This window comes from Myotis davidii, unplaced genomic scaffold (assembly GCF_000327345.1).
Source record: "Myotis davidii unplaced genomic scaffold, ASM32734v1 scaffold18, whole genome shotgun sequence".
Taxonomy (NCBI): Eukaryota; Metazoa; Chordata; class Mammalia; order Chiroptera; family Vespertilionidae; genus Myotis; species Myotis davidii.
In genome coordinates, this window is record NW_006292696.1 from 3163084 (window position 1) to 3181496 (window position 18413).

The 18413-nt window shown below is 40.8% G+C and overlaps 1 long non-coding RNA gene across 1 annotated transcript in view; it reads left to right on the plus strand.

Moving 5' to 3' along the window:
- The first annotated feature begins 482 nt into the window (after positions 1-482).
- Positions 483-18413, plus strand: part of LOC107183492 — a 40489-nt gene continuing 22558 nt past the window's right edge. The window contains exon 1 of the long non-coding RNA XR_001514286.1: positions 483-608. This is a non-coding gene — a long non-coding RNA (uncharacterized LOC107183492). The remainder of the gene's footprint in view (positions 609-18413) is intronic.

Here is an 18413-nt window from a genome sequence, read left to right on the forward strand (position 1 = left end):
GAGCTCTTTTTGCTATTGGGTAACACACTGATTTCTTAATTTTTCTTTATTTGTATTTTTTAGTTTTGTAAATATTTATGATATGATTTCTGTATGCCAGGCTCTGTGGAGTCATACAGAAGACACAAAGGCAAGGGAAATAGACACAATGCTTATTCTCCTAAGTTTATCTTGCCTTTTGCTTGGAAAGCGCAGATTATAAAACTCTGTCATATCCAATAGTGGAATGTATTAATTGCACTTTGCCAATAATCTATCTTTAAAATTCTTTGCTTGCATGTGTTTCTAAATGCATCCACCTGCTGTCTCATAATAAAACCACCGAAACATCAGTAATAGCATATTTAATGGTTAATTGCTTTGCTTCAGAAAGATAAGGGGGTCACAGCTTTGCTAAGTAACCCAGAATAAATTGTTACATTTCTCCAAGCTTATTTACTAATTTAGACAATGATCTTCTGCCCTCCTTTCTCTACAGGCAAGCCACCAATTTCACACGAAGGGGCACCTGTTCCAGAGTTGAACAAGCACCCGGATGGAGCTGGAGAACTCTGGAAGGCTGGTCATAAAGAATAAGCTTCGACTCCTTTTCAAATGTCTACTTTTGGGTAAGTCTCTTCATCTTTTTGTAAGGGGTAGTACTGTTCCTTGTCTGCCTACCTTGATGAGGGTCGGATAAAGTGAGATGGATGCAAGGGTTTCTAGTGAAACGGAGCTGGAATCTGAGCCATTTAATTGATATGCATGAAACAATTCCCAACTGCATGCTTGTGTATCTTGCACTATTAGATGACTTCTTTGGGGGTTGCATGGGACAAGGAGATGGCAATGTGAATTATTCTCTGAACTCAGATGCCCCTGTAAACAGAATGCCTCCTGAGTGACCACGTGGAAATGCAGGCAAAGTCATCTATCAGTGCAGGAAAGAGTCTGAGGAATACGAGATGGTCCTCAAAAACTTCCATTCCTCCTCTCTGTTGAGGCGAGATGTCTAGAGTTCCTAGCACCAAGTCCCCAAAGCAGCCTCCAGATTATAGCGTATGCTCAGCAAGGAGTTGTTCCCTTGTCAACAATGAGCCTTAGTGCAGCAGTTGGACTGGAAGGAAAAGCCTTTGTCTATTAGAAAGCCTGCAGAGCTTGGTTGCTAAGCAACCCAGTCTGGAGGCAGCAACCAGCGTGCAGCACAAGGGAATCCAAGGCCTGGGAAATGGGAGAAGTAATTCTTAGAGTCAGCTGGGGCAGAAGAAGGAAAAACACTGCCTACTAACTACGTAAAGAACTGGTGCATACCCTGAATTAAGTTGTGCATGTTAGCACCAATGTGCTAAGTGCCAGCACTCCCTAGGAACTACATGGTCTGCTGGAAAACTGTGTGACCTTGAGTAGGTGACTTTCTCTAGCCTCAGGTTGTCTGGCAAAAGCAGAAAGCTAAGGAGCCTGGAATCACTATTTCTTCCTATCCTTGCCACTGCAGCCACAGCTCCCCCGCACCCCCCGCCCCCCACCACCACACACACACCAACTTAAATCAGAGAACCATGATTCTAACTCTTTATATACTGTACTTGCATGAAAGGATGGAAAGAGAAGGATATCGTACTAAAAACCTTGAGTAAATGGTCTTTGTGATTCCTTAAGCTTGAGGTTATAAATAAAGTGACTTCTTATTTACAATACTTATAACTAAGTATTTACACAGGACAGAATATGCCAAAATACAGATATGGGGGAAGTTATTGTTCATATAGCCAAGCTCTTATAGCTCCTCTATCTTAAAATATATTCCTGAGTATTCTGCCAGCAGATTTGAAAAAAAATGCAAGATTAGATACTTTGGGTGAAGGTAAGGCAGGATCTATTCCTAAATTACTTGGGAGGTCTGACATATCAAATAAACATTCAATAATTCTTAGTTTAGGCCTGACAATGAATTCAAACTTAAAAGAATGAGGCACCTTCCAGTGAAAATTGCTATAAAGGTGTATCCAGGGTTGAGGGCTCATGGAGAGAAGGCAGCAGATTGTAAGATTTGCAGATTGGCACATAGAGAGTTGAAGCAGAACTCCTTCCCTGATTTTTTGCTGTTAACCTTGGACATGTTACCTAAATGATTTGATGCATAGGTTATTCACTGGTATAATGGGAATAAGAATAGTATTTGCCTATAAGAGGTGCTATGACCTTTAAATAAAATAATTCTTGGAAACCATTAGCAGAGGGCCTGACGTATTGCAAACACTGAACAGAGACTGGTGAGCTGGCCATGTAGATACTTGGATCAGTGTCACAGAGTAAAACTGGGTGATATTATGGTGTGTTTTTTTGTTTGTTTTTTTGTTTTTTTTAAAGAAAATGCATTCACAGTTCAGGGGCAGGGTGTTGGCATGGAAAAGTACTACAGTAGGAGTTGGAGGACCAGGATTCTGTGGAGGTCTAGGTCTAGGTCACTGGCAGGCATTTAGAGTCTAGATGTGCAATAGTGACAGCTCAGAGGTTTCCCACAAAGAGCAGGCCTATGCCCATGACCACCTTGCCCAGCACCACTGAGCTCTAGTTCAGTGGAGTTCAGGAAAGCAGGTGCCTCCAGTCTGAAATCTTATTTGCAGATATCACTTGCCTTTGAGTACATTCAGAGTATTTTGTATTCTTGCATCTGGGACTCCTCACACTCTCTGAGTGGTCTGCCTTCCAGAATAGAGCTTCTGCAGATTCTCTCCTTTTGTGCAAGCCTTGATTAAAACAACATGTCCTCTTACTCTCTGGCTTACCATTTCCTCACCAATAACAAGAAAAATTGGCCTAAATGTGTTTTGAAGTTACTTCAGCTTGTCTTTTATACAGTTTTCCTAAACTTTCCTTAAGAGTCTTGGAGCTTTTTATTCATTCATTCACTATATAATTTATTTTATTTATTTATTTTTATTTTCAGTCACTGGCATTAATGTTTTTAAATTTTGTTTTATTGTTTAAAGTATTACAAAGAGTATTACATATGTCTCCTTTTTTTCCCACCTTGACATTCTCCCAGCCTCCCCTACCCCCCAGTGTCTTATGTCCATTGGTTATGCTTAGTTCCATCCATGCTGTTGCAAATGGTGAGAATTCCTTCTTTTTTTTTACAGCAGCATAGTATTCCATTGTGTAGATGTACCACAGTTTTCTCCTGCTGATGGGCACTTAGGCTGTTTCCAAATCTTAGCTATGGTAAATTGTACTGCTATGAACATAGGGATGCATATATCATTCATTCACTATATAATTTTTATTGGGTGCCTACTAGGTGCCAGGTACTCTCAGAAGCATTGAAGATACACTGGTAAATAATCAGGCAAAAATTTTTATTATCATGGAGCTTACAATGGCAGAAGATGGGAAATAATCAGGTCAACAGGAAAGACTAAAAGAAAAAAACTTATCAGTTGCAGTGTGAAAACCAACCTAAAAGTACTGTCTTAGAACAGCAATGATTTATTAATTCTCTCGATTCTTGAGTTTGACTGGAGTAACTGAGTGGTCCTCCTCCTCCATGTGTGATAGCTAAAGTTACTCATGTAATTCAATTCAGCTGGGAGGTCAGTTGGGGCTGGAAGATCCCAAGATGACTTCTCACCCTCTAGGGTCTCTTCACTTGGTCGTCATTCCATATTCCTCCCCACGCTTCTTTATAGAATGGCAGCTGGACACTACTAGTAAGTGCACAAGCCCCAGTGTATAAGTGCTCTCAAAGCATAGCTGGTTGTCATGTTTTTGGATGTCCCATTGGCCAAATCAAGTCACATGGGCAAGCCCAGAGTCAGTGTGGGAGAGGGTCACACAAGGGCATGAAACAGAGGCATGGTTGGTTCATTAGGAGTCACCAAAGATAGGGGACATTGATTACTTTATATTGGAAAATGGATGACTTCTCAGAAGCAGTATAATGTGAACTGAGACCTGAAGACTATGAGAATGTCAGAAAGAAGAGGGCAAGCACAGAGGTGCTGAGATAAGAAAAGCTTGGCATCTTTGAGGACCAGAGATTAGGCCTGTATGACTGGTACTTTGTGAGAAGAGTAGTTAGAAGGTTAAGTCAGTGAGGTTGGGCAGAGGCCAGATCATAAGGCCTGTAGGCCATAGTAGAAGTTTCGATTTTACTCTAGATACAGTGAGAGGCTCTTAATATGTTTAAAAAAGGGGGTCAACTAATCTGATTTACATTTACAGAAACAAATGTCAGACTTCTTTGTGAAGGAAGGATGTTAAGAAAATTGGCTCAGTCTTTTCAGGAAGTCAGAAACAGAAGAGAGGGACTATGCTAGGTTATGAGTATGATTAAAGTATGGTGTTGAATTAGGGGGAAAGAAGCTGTAAAGACATTTCAGGATCATTGGAGAAATTTTAGAAATTACTGAAATGCACAGGTGATATTATCAACTAGAAAAAAGTTATAAAAGAGTAGGGGAAATATATTTTCAATTTGGTTAAGAAACAATGTATGTATATTACACATACACTCACAGAAAAGATGTATGAAGACAGCGTTAACCATGGCGGTGATTTCTGAGTGTAAGATTATAATGTTTTTATTTGCCTAAAAATAATGGATGGCAAGGAAGCTAGAGTAATAATTGGGCGATCAGGGGGAAGCTGTTATGATGAGACATAATTATTTTGTTTAAAGGCTGATTTGAGTGGAGTTGGTAAGAAGGTGATATAATGGAGATAAAATTTGGAGGTTGAAGGGTCAGGACTCACTGATGTTCTAGGAGAGGCATACAGTAATTAATAATGACTTCTAGGCCTTTGGTTTGAAAAATGGAGAGAAGTGGTGACGTTCTGCGATGAGGTAGAACTAAATAAGTCTGGTTTGAGTGTCTTTTTCAGAGGGAGGGTCTGGAGTGACTAGACACCCTATGGAAGGCTCATCTATAAGGAGATGTGGCATTTTGAGTTTCTCATTTTCTTGTAGGAGTTCCCTTCAGTCCCCAGGGTTGTACTGAGGCCAAACCTTGCAAAGCAGTGACAGGAACATTTAGTTCAGAAGAGGTTGAATGAATGAGGACATGTTTTGAAAAGTCACCTGGGATGCTAGGTGGAATATATTTAATATAGCAGAGGATGCTCTGTGGAATAATGGTTGCCTTAAGCCTCTCCATTTTAGAAAGTCAATGGCCAGCACTTGAGATGTTCCAGTGAAATGCAATCCAAATGCAGATTAAAATGAGACCACTGAAGAAGAGAAAGAGGAGTGAAGGCTACTATGTCCAGAAAGTGAAATCGGACATTTTGAGCCAGCAATTACCTGAAATCCTCAATTATTCCTAACTCCTATCATCTCTCTGATCATGAGTTTACCGTGATAGTTTCACAGCTTTGTATGATTGCCTGGGAGATTTTCCTCTCGAGGCTGAAGTTAACGCAATGTGGCTTTTCCGTGAATCATAGCAAGACCATGTTAGGTTAGTTATGAAGAAGAGCTTTCCAAGTATTAAGTCAAGACTAGACTGGATGATTCTTTGAAAGGATTTTCACCCATTGAGACTGTTTCCTAATTTATGACTTTATGGCCAAATCTGTAAAGCACAAACAACCAAACTCTTGAAAGGCAACTCCATCCCCTGTATTTTTTTAACCTGGCTCATACCCAATCCACCCAGCTGAACCAACCCAGATGGTTCTTTGAAGCAGCCAAACTGAGCATTTCAGATGTGTCACGAATTTGGATACTGGGATTTCAGACCCTTCACTAAATAGGAAATCTGAGATGCCAATTGCAGATGCTCAGGGGCAACAAGAATGAAAAGGGTAGGGGTAAAATGTCAAGTGATGAGCAGATGTGGGTTTTAAAGGGAAAAAAAACTGCCCAGCCTTCAGTTGATTTTGGGTATTCATCCAAGTTCTGTTAGTAATGTTTATTTAATTTTTATTAAAAAAATTTATACTCTCTGAACAATAGAGTCTCTCAAGATACATGCTGTTAGTGTTCTTAATTAAGAAGCAATTTCACAATGGCAAGAGGAGAATGTATGAAACACTGATTGTCTTAACAGCCTGTGCAAAATATTTGGGTATATAAACTAAAGGTTGGCTTTCTGTAGCAGAGATAGACTATTAAATTATAACTCTTCTAAACATTTGCTCTAAAAAATACCCACAGAAAGTAATAATTTTCTAAATGTATCACTTAGAAAATACCTATCAGATATATCACATTTCATTCTGCAGTTATGAAATATAGGGTTGGAAAGGTATAGTTGTGTAACAATAATTCATGGTATTGCATGTGAGCAGAGTCAGATTAACTACTAGAGCTCAAGCGAGTGTCTAAGGTGAATGGAGCACCAAGAAATGTGTCAGAATAAGTTAGAGGCTGTAAATGATACAGATCTGCCTATCAATGCCGTGTGAAGAAGCCCAGAGATAGGCCATAGCCACTGTGCTTGATCATTCCTTGCAGGTAGGTCTGTTTTCAGAGGAGCAAAGAGCAGTGCCAGAGGTGAAATGACTCAAGTCACAAGAACTCTCCTGGCAGAATCATCCAGAACTAAGTTCAATCTCTGACTCCATCAATTATATTCAAAGGAGCTCTATCAATTGAACCTAATGCTTCATTTCTCTAAGTCTGCATATTCTCATCTGTAGAAGGGTTGATTATGAGGATTAAATAAGCTACTTCTATATAAAGTGTTTGTACAGTGTTTGATATCTAAGAAGTCTCAGTGTTAGCTGTTTCTGTTATAATCCAATGACAAGAGTAGAACCAAAAATCAAAGAAAAGCAAAGAATAAATATTACTGATTTTTGAATCTTATAGCAACCATGTTTCTGAGAATGCTATACAGTAGTCCTCCCACTCTCATCTCTCTCTCATAACCGAGACAGCTACCAAATGACTCATGGGCAGGGAGCATATACAGTGTGGATATGGTGGACAAAGATATGGTTTCACGTCCGGGGTAGGATGGAGCAGGATGGTGCAAGATTTCATCATAATACTCAAAAGGGTGCTCAGTATAAAATTTGTGAACTGTTTATTTTTGGAATTTTCCATTTAATAGTTTTGGACCACTGTTGACTAGAGGTGACTGAAACCAAGGATAAGTGGGGACTATTGTATTTCCTTCAGGTTGGGTAGGGACTAGAATTCTGTTACTGTTCAGGTGTGGCTCTCTGAACATTTATAGCCTGCCATTTATTTATTTATTTATTTTGGGTAACTCTGTTTGTTTTTTTTAAATCAGTAGCCCAAATGTGATAAAAAACAGTTGTCTTAAAGCTTTGTGGGGGCCTACAGAGATAAAAATGCCACAGTAGATTTATCCTTAGCATCTTGATTTCCTGGTTTTGTTTAACTAGTTTTGTTGGACGACCACTGACTTCAGTCGGGAGTGCAAAGAGAGCCCAACTCTGCCATGGGGCTGAGTTCCATCCTGTCCACTAGAGCTATTCTTCCTGGACCCCTCACTGCCCCAACTCTCAGTTTTGCCTTTTCTTTGCATGTCAGGAATCTGCCTTCATCTTACATGGACTTGAACACCTATAACAGGTTGGCTCACTTTTTAAATCTGAACTGCATTCCTCATAATAGTCCTCTGATGGGCTAATCAAGTTTGAACAAACTACACATACTGCAAACAATGGGAAGACTATTACAAGGCAATGCTTGCAATTTGCTACAGCGCACATCCTTATGAGAGACCATGCTTTACTGATGGGGGACCTGAGGGCCAGTAAAAAGAGGGGAAGGAAAACATCAAGTTCTGGTGTTCTGACTACGAATTCTGTGTTATTTCAATTCTGTCATCCTGCCTGAATGTTTTGACTTGAGGAGTTCCGATACAAAGAATGATATGGGTGTGCTGGGGCTCATCAGCCCAATTCTGGGCAGAAATGAGTCTCAAAGGCTGTGATAGACAAAGGATGGGCCAGGCGGGCATTTTAAAGTAGACCAAGCCACACATAGCCCAATCTGATGGTGATAATTCACACCCAGCATGTTGGGGAGGAAAATCCTAAGTCTCTCACTTGAAATTCTTTTTATCCTTAGGATGGTAATGTTATTTTCTAGTGAAGAATACTTTCCTGCCCAGTAAGTGGTCTGGCTGTGTTCCTAATTTAATCTTTCACTGAATATATATAGTCCCTCCAATACAGTATCTCAGTTGACAGTTATTAACCGCCTGGTTGACACCAGGCATCAAAGAATCAAGGAACAAACAGGCGATGCTGCAGATTCATTTAGCAATCAAAGATAACTGCGGGATAAATAATGCCCAGAGCACATGTGTTTTCAGGATGAATGGCCAGTTGCTCTGAATTGCAATTCCTGAATTTGTCCTCTTCATCAGCCTGCCAGAACACTCCAGAGGCACTTGTTTGAGGCAGTTCAGAGATTGGCTTTTAAATTCTCACTGCTGCTTAACAATCAGTCCTCTTGGATACGGAAATGCATTTTCCTCTCTCCTATCTTTCCCCATGCACTGTGCATTGTGTTTTTCTGGTTATCCTAGCTGTTGTAGCATCTGTTACTTCTGAATTCATGGCACTGAGAATACCAGTGAAAAGGGAATTTGTCAATGATAGGGTCTTTCCCCCACCTTCCTTCCCAATTTCAGCAACATAATTTTAAGAGCTAGGAGAGGCGTGTCTGGTGTGACCCAGGTGGTTGGGCATCCTCCTACTAGTGTGCACTGAAAGGTTGCAGGTTCAATTCCCAGTCTCATTTTTATGTGCATGTGATCCCCAGGACCACTCCCAGATAGACAACAATGGCTTGTTCTCTTATGCAAATGACTCAGAACTCAGCTCAGCTATTTAAAGGAGGCCAGGGCAGAGCCAGGGTTCAAACCCACTTTGTGTGTGTGTGTGTGTGTGGGGGGGGGTGTCTGAACAATACATAGCATACATCATCTTAAAAAGTAGGTCTGATTTCCCTCAGACTTCCTCATTTAGAAACTGGAAATAGTAAGTGTAGAGGAGAAACTTTGCAAATGGGTAGACTTTGGATCAAATTATAAGACCACTACTTTCAAAGTATGTGACTGTGTAAGTCCTTTCAACTATGGCTCAGTCTCCTCCTTACTGGGTCTGCCTAGGGCGAGCATGTAGTATATGGGTTCTTGACTTCATGCAGGAAAAATTTCACAACACAAGTCCAGGTGACTAGGAGGGAACATTTATTAAAGCTGGGGACAGTAACACAACAAAGGGTTTAGCATAGACGAAACAGCAGGAGAGCCTAGGATGGGTTGCCTTACCTCACTGGGAAGCCAGAGAATAGGGGCGCTTGGGATCAGATTCAGAGGATTAGCCTGGGACAAGCTGCTGCTGCCCATTGCTCTCCTGGTTGCAAGCCTCATGTGTCCTTTAGGGCAGCGGTCACCAACCGGTGGTTCATGAGGTCCGAAATGTTAGTGACCGCTGCTTTAGGGTTAGAAGATCCATGCCTGTGAGGGAAGAGAGGGGAGAGGGAATGACAGGGCTGCTCTCCAGAGGGAGTACGCATAGGCACCCTGGATCCCTTCTCTTGAGGTTTTAATCTTTGCTCAGTGGAATCTTAGGTCTCAGGGGAGAGTTTCAGCAGAATCTTTGTCAGTTTTCCAGGTTTACTCTTTCAGGGTCGTGGTCTCCACTGATTGGTCAGTGTCAGGACAGAGGGTCTTCAGTCACTGCAGCTGATCCTGGTGTTGCCCACCTGGTTTTGCTGCTTTTCTGGGTCTGGAACGGAAATACACAGAGATCTACATGTTATTTCTATGGAGGTGACCTTGTGTACCTGTGTAAATTGCTCTGCTATCTGTCTTAGTTTCCCTATTCCACTTGTACTGCCTCATCCTCAGCCATGAATTGGGTGGCAATAGTAGCCCACTTAATGTTCTGAGGATAAAAGGAGATGATTCATCTTTGTAAGGCACTGATGCCAGCAAGTCTTCAGTGGATGTTAATAATATAACCCAGTGGAATGTGGCAGGGGGACCATTCAAGGCCAGGCCTGTCAGACTGTACGAACTGCAACCTTCTATTTATTTATTTATTGGGGGGGGGAGGGGGGGCAGAGTCAGCCTCAGACAATTAATTTTACTGAATTTAAAATCAAGTTCAACTAAGCATTGTAGCAGGTAACAAGACTCAAACACCATAGAAAAATCTATGTAAATCGCAAGCAAGCTCACACAGGTCTGTGGGCCATTGATGAACTTCATTTTTTATTCTAAACACCCCCTGGTATGCCAGTGTGGCAACGTGAGGACGCCATCTTTCCTGCCTTCTGTTGCTTCCTTCAAGCCAAGGTTGGAGGCTCTCTCCTGTCCCTCACAGTCCACATAGACTCATTGCTCTATGACTCAATAATAGGAACATGCCCCCAGCAGTTATGAATATACAGTTAATAGTGTACAAGAAAGGAAGGTTCCATTTGTCGCTCGATATTTCTGTCTAAACCCTGGGATTTTAAAGGGAATCCAGGAAAACTATATACAGTTGATTTTCCCATTGGTGCCAATTCATTTTTTAATGGTAAAGTATAGTTTATTTTTAATGACCCTTTGAACTAGTTCAGTGGACCCTTTAGCTTGTTCAAATTTCGTCTGAAAAGCAAAATTTTTCCTCTGGTTTGCAGCAAGAAAGCAGTCTGTTGACACAGATCTTGCAAAATTCCAAAGGAAAGAAGGAGTGTGACTGAATTGTGAACTTCCAAGTGCAGTTAGAGACAAGGGGAGCAGTTGAGAAGGGGAGGTGTGGGAGGAGTATTGATCGATGGGGAGTCAATTTTTCACCCGTATAATAATAAGGGAGGAAATGAGATGCTGTAATGAGAGTAAGGAAGGACACAGGTAAATGGTATGTGATCTCCTCTGGAAGGAAAGGAATATATTCAATCAATCAGGTTAACAAGTAAGTACCAGGGTATGACCCAGGAGTGGGTGACTGTTTACCAGAGAGCTGTGGACAAGTCGTCATTGCCAAGAGCCTACTGGCTGAAATGGAGTAGGAGGAGCCAACCCATAAAGCAGGAAGCTCCTACTTTATGGCACCTCCCCTGACCCCCAGCCTCCATCCCGAAACCGCTCCTAGATTAGCCCTATGGGTTGGCGTGTGCTTCCGCATCCTCCCCAAAGGGAATATCTTATCACAAGGGTGCTTTTCTTCAAGCTGAATGCTGAGGTAATGAATGAGGCCTTTGCTTCTGAGATGGATATTTTTGGTTGTCTTTAATTTTTTGGTTCCTGAGCTTTTGCCAAGATAACTCAAATGAAGTTACATGCCTCCTGCTGTGGTGTGGTAGCTGTCACCTGGCAGGCCAGGTGGGCCCCCAACTTGGTTGAACCCATACTCCTCCCTCTGGTTAGGAAGTCCATGCCACTGAAATCTGAGATGGGCACCTAACTGTCACTGCACTGGATGTGAGACATTAGGCAAGATACTTCTCCAGGCCTCAGTTTCCTGACCCATCTAATGGGGAACACAGCTGGTTAAGTCTCAAAGGTTAGAGAACTTGTTCTTTGTGAAAGAGTTGGAATACATTGGGTGCTAAAACCAGTTAAGTTCCTTCAAACCTGATCATGCAAATCTTGTAGATGATGGCTGTGACTTTCTCTTCTTTGAAAGGGAACAGCATATTGAATGTATTTTGAGAAATAGCTTAGACCCTGATGCTACCTATGTCCTTGGCATTCTGAGAGGAACAGTGAGCAAGAAAAACATTGATGTTGCTAACCTGAAAATAAAGGAAACGTATGTGCCCCAGGGCTATTCCACTAATGGGTAATTTTCTATCTTTGCAATTTTAATACTAAAAGCCTAGATAATTTTTAAGGGCTGTGTCACCACATTTTTTCTCTAAATCCCAGAATCAGAATCTATCAAAGATCTGAAGTATCCTCAGTTAGGAGAGCGTTCAGAGTAATGTAGTGCCTGAATGTCCCCTCTGCTAACCTCTGTCTATTGTGCTTATGTACCACAGACAATAGGGGACTTGTTGGCTCTCAAGGCTGTTTATTCTCATCTGAAATTGGACAGCTTGGGCTGTTCTATGTAAATCCAGTATAAGAAAGATAGGCCTGACTCCTTGCAACTTCCAGAAATTCAATTCTTGCTGTCACAAGGTACACGATGAATTGTTCCTCAACAAGGTAGTCCCTTCCTTTGATTCAAAGAGGATACATAGACCTTAGAATCTCTTCTTCCCAGTTAAATCACCTTAGGTTGTCCAGCTATCCTACATGGAACACAGTTTGCAGATCTTTTGTTTCCTCATGGCAACTGCCCTCTTAAAACACTGACCTGGTGGTCTAGTGTCCTTCTAGGATGGCACCCACAAAAAAATGCACAGGCTTCTAATCTGAATTCCTCATCTCATGGTTCTCATAATCTCAGGTGCATTTTAAATAGTCATAACCTTCTTTTCACAGAAGCTCCTGCCTGGTCACATCTTCCTATTTCCTAGGTTAAGTTATGTATTTAAGATCTTTAGTCTTTCTGTTAGCTGGTCTGGAGATAATTTTCATCTGGGCTGTTTTTTCCCCCAGCCAGGAAAATACCTGCTCATCTCAAAGAATGTTTTGCACAGAAAAGAGTTTGGATTTTGTTATATTGGGCTAGGTCCTTCAACTCCTTGAGCCATTATATAAAATGGGCAAAAAGCTAAGACCTACCAAACAACCAAAAGTGATTGTTAAGAAGATTTAAAGAGTTATATATATCCTAGTGCAATGCCAGGCCCATAAGTAAGTACTCAACAAATGGTCCAAATTATCCATTAATAGTGGTAGATAGTGACTCCCAGAGAAGTCAAACCCATAATCCCTCAAGTAAATCATTTTTATTTTTTCATAATTTTTCACACACCAGAAGTTGTGTTTAGCCATTGGTTTTATGTTCTTTGGTTTCATCCTAGGAGGAAAATGGTTACCAACCTCTGTGAATAACCTTAGTCTAATACTTTAAGATTTTACATCCTGCCCAGGTAGAATAACTATAGCCATTGTCTTAAAATTCATTTGTTGATCTCAATTTTCAAAGCACATGAATTTCCAAAAGAAAGAAAACATGGGAATTTTGTCTTTAACCTTTTGAGGTAACAGTGTTTCTCATTTTATGTGTCTTAAAACTTTAATGGATTTAAAAACATTATCAGAAGGAAACAGAACCTTCTTTTTAATTATAGAAGATTCTAGTTTATCTACATATGCACTGTGTTCAGTAAAGAGATTATCTTCTGGAAGTGAATACTCCTGATGTAAATTGAGATTCAAGAGCCTGTGTTTTAGCTTTGCTCTGAAATTATGCAGCCTACTTGTGTGCATATTGTCAGAATTCTGCAAATATTGTTCTGCTTCAGACTACATGTTGGCTTACTCCATGGTTCCTTGTGAAAAATGGGGTTGCATGCATAATCACAAATTATGTTTTTATATGTTCATAACACTTCACTTTAATAAGCAATAATATATACATACACACATATGTATATATACATGTGTATATATGTATGTATATATACGTGTGTATATGTGTGTGTGTGTATACATATAAGTATGTATACACACACATATACATATATATAGTAATCGTCACCCGAGGGTATTTTTTCCCATTTATTTTTAGAGAGAAAGAACCATCAATGGGTTGTCTTCTACATACAACTTGAACAGGATTGGGCCTGCAGCCCAGGTACATGCCCTAGACTAGGAATTGAATCCAGACCCTTTGGTCAGAGGTTTGACGTTCTAACCATCAAGCCAAACTGGTCAGGGCAGCAATACCACATTTTTAATGCAGTATTTATCTTACTCTTTGATTATGTGGAGTTATTTTCCTATTTTACAGCTAAGCAAACTGAGGCTACTCTAATGTCTAAATCCAGAGTCTTTAGATAGAGTTAACTGTTCTCTTCTTTTAAAGGAGAGAAATGATGACTATTAAATGAATAAAAGAGCCGGTAAAGCAATAGCAATCTGGTATTATAATTCAAGGGTGATAGAAATGTTCCATGTTCGTAGGACATTTGCTGTGGATGATAAGGATTCGTTTCTCTGCAGCATTTTTTTTAGTTCCTCACCATCCATATTAGATATTAATAGACATAACAGAGCCATGAAAGCAAAAGGAGTTTAAAAACATCTATGGTGTGTGGCTGAGCAAGAAGATGTTTGATGTTCATGGTACCCTCATCCAGTCCCTTTATCCTAGCTGAAATCACTCTTCCTCTTCACTGGGCTACAGTTTCTCTAACCCAGCGGTTCTCAACCTTTGGGGGTCGAACAGCCCTTTCACAAGGGGTCGCCTAAGACCATCGGAAAACACATATATAATTACATATTGTTTTGTGATTAATCACCATGCTTTAATTATGTTCAGTTTGTAACAATGAAAATACATCCTGCATATCAGATATTTACATGAAGATTCATAACAGTAGCAAAATTACAGTTATGAAGTAGCAATGAAAATAATTTTATGGTTGGGGGTCACCACAACATGAGGAACTGTATTAAAGGGTCATGGCATTAGGAAGGTTGAGGACCACTGCCTGTTTCGAGAATGGTCTTTACACAAGTGTGAAAATCATGAAAAATTGTCACATGGGCATTTCTCACATGACAGGTTGATGCCCTGAGGCCATCCATGTGGGGTGCACTAGAAAAGACTGTAAGCATTCTGAATGGAAAATGAAGATGGTGTGTCATTTCAACAAGCTTACCTTTGGGAGGGGGTTCTGGATAGGGGAATATACATTTGGTAGTCATCCACATCTAGGTGGTATTTATAAACAAAAAAATAGGTAAGATCAGCAGGGGGATGAGTGTGGAGAAAAAAGAGGATGGAGGCATGGCTTAGTCCCACAAGAAGGGGCGAAAGCAGCCTAGGGGATGAAAATGGAAGGGAGTAGAAGCAAAACCAGGGCCGTGTGTTATCCAGGAGGACCTGATTTCATATGCAACGCTATGGAAAGGGCAAGAAAGATGGGAAGGGCCATGGGACATGGATTTGGCAACAGGTCTAGAGCAGTGGTGATCCTGAGTAGCAAATTTCTGTGAGAAGGGAGAGTGGGATCCAGAGGAAATGAGATAAAATGTCACAGTTTCCAAGATTACAATGGGATTGAGTATGAGATGTAGTCTTTTCCAGGCTAGCAGGATCTGCCTCAGCTTCTTCTGAACTCTGTCCCAAAGGAAAATGGGGATATTCCTCATCCATAGGAGAAGCCAGATGAAGCAAGAGACTGAGGTTTGTAGTCTCATATCCCTACTAGTTTTTTATTAGGCTCAGTCTAAAAACATCTATAAAAGATTCGGCAGATGTTTACCTGCTTTTCATATATGTTATCTAATTTCCAACAACCCTGAGATAAATAGTATTCTTTTCCAAGTGTTATAAGTAAGGGATCAATTGGGAAGTCCCTTGACCAAGATGTGGCATAGGTGGTCATCAGCGCAGTGGGGCTGTGAACCCGTGTGGTTTGATTTTACTGCCTCCCCAATTAGTCTGTAAGTAGGTTCTTACAATGTGCATTGTGCTTTCCTGGTCCTAGACATTCCCACCTGAAATTTCCTATGCAGAGGAAAACATTAAATTAACCATGCTATACCTTTAGCAAAGAAGGGAGCACATTCATTAGTCATTAGCAAGTGAAACAGAAGCTGAAGAAGGCTGCTGAGAAGAAAAGAAAATAGAATGACTCAGAAACTTTCCCCCCAAAGGATTATATGTAAAAGAGAAGAATTGTGGAGGAATTATTGAGCAGTAGTTTCCTATATTGAGCTAGGGTCCCTTCTAGAAAGGCTTGAGGATTAATGAGTTAATCATTCAGTGACATTTAATTAAGAGCTGGGAATCTAATCAATGGCTGACCCTTAGAAACATTGGGGTGCTGGTCTGGCTACTTGCCTGCACTATCCAACTGTAATTAGCAATTATCGCAGCTGGATAACCCTGTGCTCCTGGGAAGTTTGAAAAAGGAATAGCTATTTGTGAGTGGGAATTTCACCTTTTGCCTCCATCACTTGGTATTAGGCAGTATGTTTATTCAGTTTTCAACGTCTCATTGATGGAAAGAGCTTGCCTTAGACCTGTAATGAGGAGAAATAATGAAGCTCTCCCAAAGACAGGTCCAAGATCTCAAATGTCCTTCATTTTCATCTTCACAACTTCCTACCTTCCCGTCACTCTGAAATGTGGCATCATTTCATTATATTAATTGTAGTTCTTTCTTGACTAAGTGGAAAAAGGAACCCAACTCAGCATGAAGAGGAATTTTTTGTGTCAACTCGAACCTGAGAGTTTTAATGAAAATTGTTTTCTCAGGGTAAAGAGAAGCCTTCACTCTGACTCTTTCAATGTTGTCTTCTTTTGACCCCCCACTTCCAAAGGTGTAGATTCAAATTGCTGCTTTGCCCCTTTGTGTCCATGGCCCAATGATTTAATCATTTTGAGGCTATTTCAGAGGGGATGGTCAGGAAAGGCCTTTCTGTAGAGGTATCATCAAACTAGGAGCCAAAGGATCCTATTTCATGATCATTAAGAATGAGAGTGAAGAGAGCAGCTTTGGGCCGGTGTGGCTGAACTCATAAGCCCCAGGAAGAATGGCACATGCCGGGTCAGAGAGACAGACCACACAGGGCCTTGTAGATAGAGAGGTGCAGGAGGTCTATGGTCTATATGCAAGGGCACTCTATGACATGAAACTCTGTTGAATTTCTGTGTAGATGACTTATTAGGAGTAAATGTAAGTCGAGTGCTTAGCACAAAGGCTGTCTTGTAGACTGAGAAATGTCAGCTGTTATCTTTCTGGTTGTTCTCCGTGAGGAGCATCCCTAAGAGGGTCAGTCGGAATTTTCCATGAGAGCAGGGCTTGGCCTTAAATCAGTATTTCCTTGGCCCCCAAAGCATCTAGTCCAGTTCTGTAGGAAGATGTGCTCTCACCATTCCCCACCCCTGCCCACCCTCGCAACCTGTGGGATAATGCCAATAGCCATGATGTGTGTGTCCATCTTAGGTGTGTTGGGTGGAAATAACGGTGAGGACTTCAGCATTTCTATCTAATCTCCTTCTGCAGAATTACACTGCCCCGGGATCAAATCAAAGTCTGGTTTGGAATACAGATCATTAGAGAACCCATTTCTAAACCAAATGGAGAAAACCAATATTTGCAGATAAGGCACTTTTCAGGGAACTCATTATAACCTCAATTGTAAAAGCTGTGCAACGGAAAGCAAGTTACATTTTCTAACTTGTTTATTTGCCACTGTTAATAATGCCAAGAAGTGGCCTTGGGTGACACTGGATGCATGGGCAAGCATCCCAAAAAATTTCATCTCATTTGACCTTCTCTGCATTCTGATGACTTCCAGCTTTGGGGGAAGTAATAAAAATTGTGTGACATGGCCAGCCTCACAAGTGAGCTCCTAACAGGGACCCATCCTTGCAAATCACAGACTGGCATGATTTTCCTTATCCCCAATGGCTGCTGCCACCACTAGCCCTATGTTCCCTTCGTGGCTTTATGGAGGGCAGGGATAGTTCAAAGTGCTACATAGAGCTGGGATATCTAAAATGCCAATTGGAAAGTGTGCCAGTATTAATTTCATGGTATTCTGAGAAGGCAAGAATTCTGAATTTGAGTTCTTAACAGAGAGGAAATATAAGTCTTCATAATGTATGAGAAGCCCCGGTTTCACTTAGAAGCCAACTGAGTTTGGAAAGGATTTGCTCTCTGGCACATGAAGGTGTGGAGAATGCGCGGCCAGATTTTTTGTGTTTTCAAGCTATACTGTTCATCAGTCTTTTTAATGAATATCCCCATATAAAAGCAGAACTAATAGTATGAGGAAATTTAAGGAATAGACCACAATAGGATTCTCTCTGCTAGCATGAGTCAATGTCCTATTTGTTTTTTTATTTTGTGAAGTATGTATTCAAGTACACTTATAGGGCAGCCCATGCATTTTAAGTCAAACATTTGAATAATGTTTATCCAGTGAATATAGTTATCCAATCACCATCCAGGTGAAGGGATGGAACATCTCCAGCACCCAAGAAACTGTCCTTCTGTCACTCCCAGTCTCCACCACATTCTCAAGAAACCACTATTCTGATTCTCTCACCTCAAATGAATTTTTCTGATTTTGAAGGGGTGCATATGATGTGGTAGGACATTAGCAGTGCATGTTTTACTCAGCTTCCTTGAGGTACCATATACATAACATAAAATGCAACCATTAAAAGTATGCACTGAATGTTTATGGTAAACCTAGAGAGTTGGGCAACTTCCTAATTTAGTGTCAGAACATATCTATCCTCTTGAGAAATTCCCTCTACTTGCTTCCAGTGAATCACTACTCCTAGTCCCACTTCCGACCCTAGGTAACCAGCAATCTGTGTCTGTGAATTGGCCTATTTCTGGAAAATTTGTAAAATAAAAGTAGATAGTATTT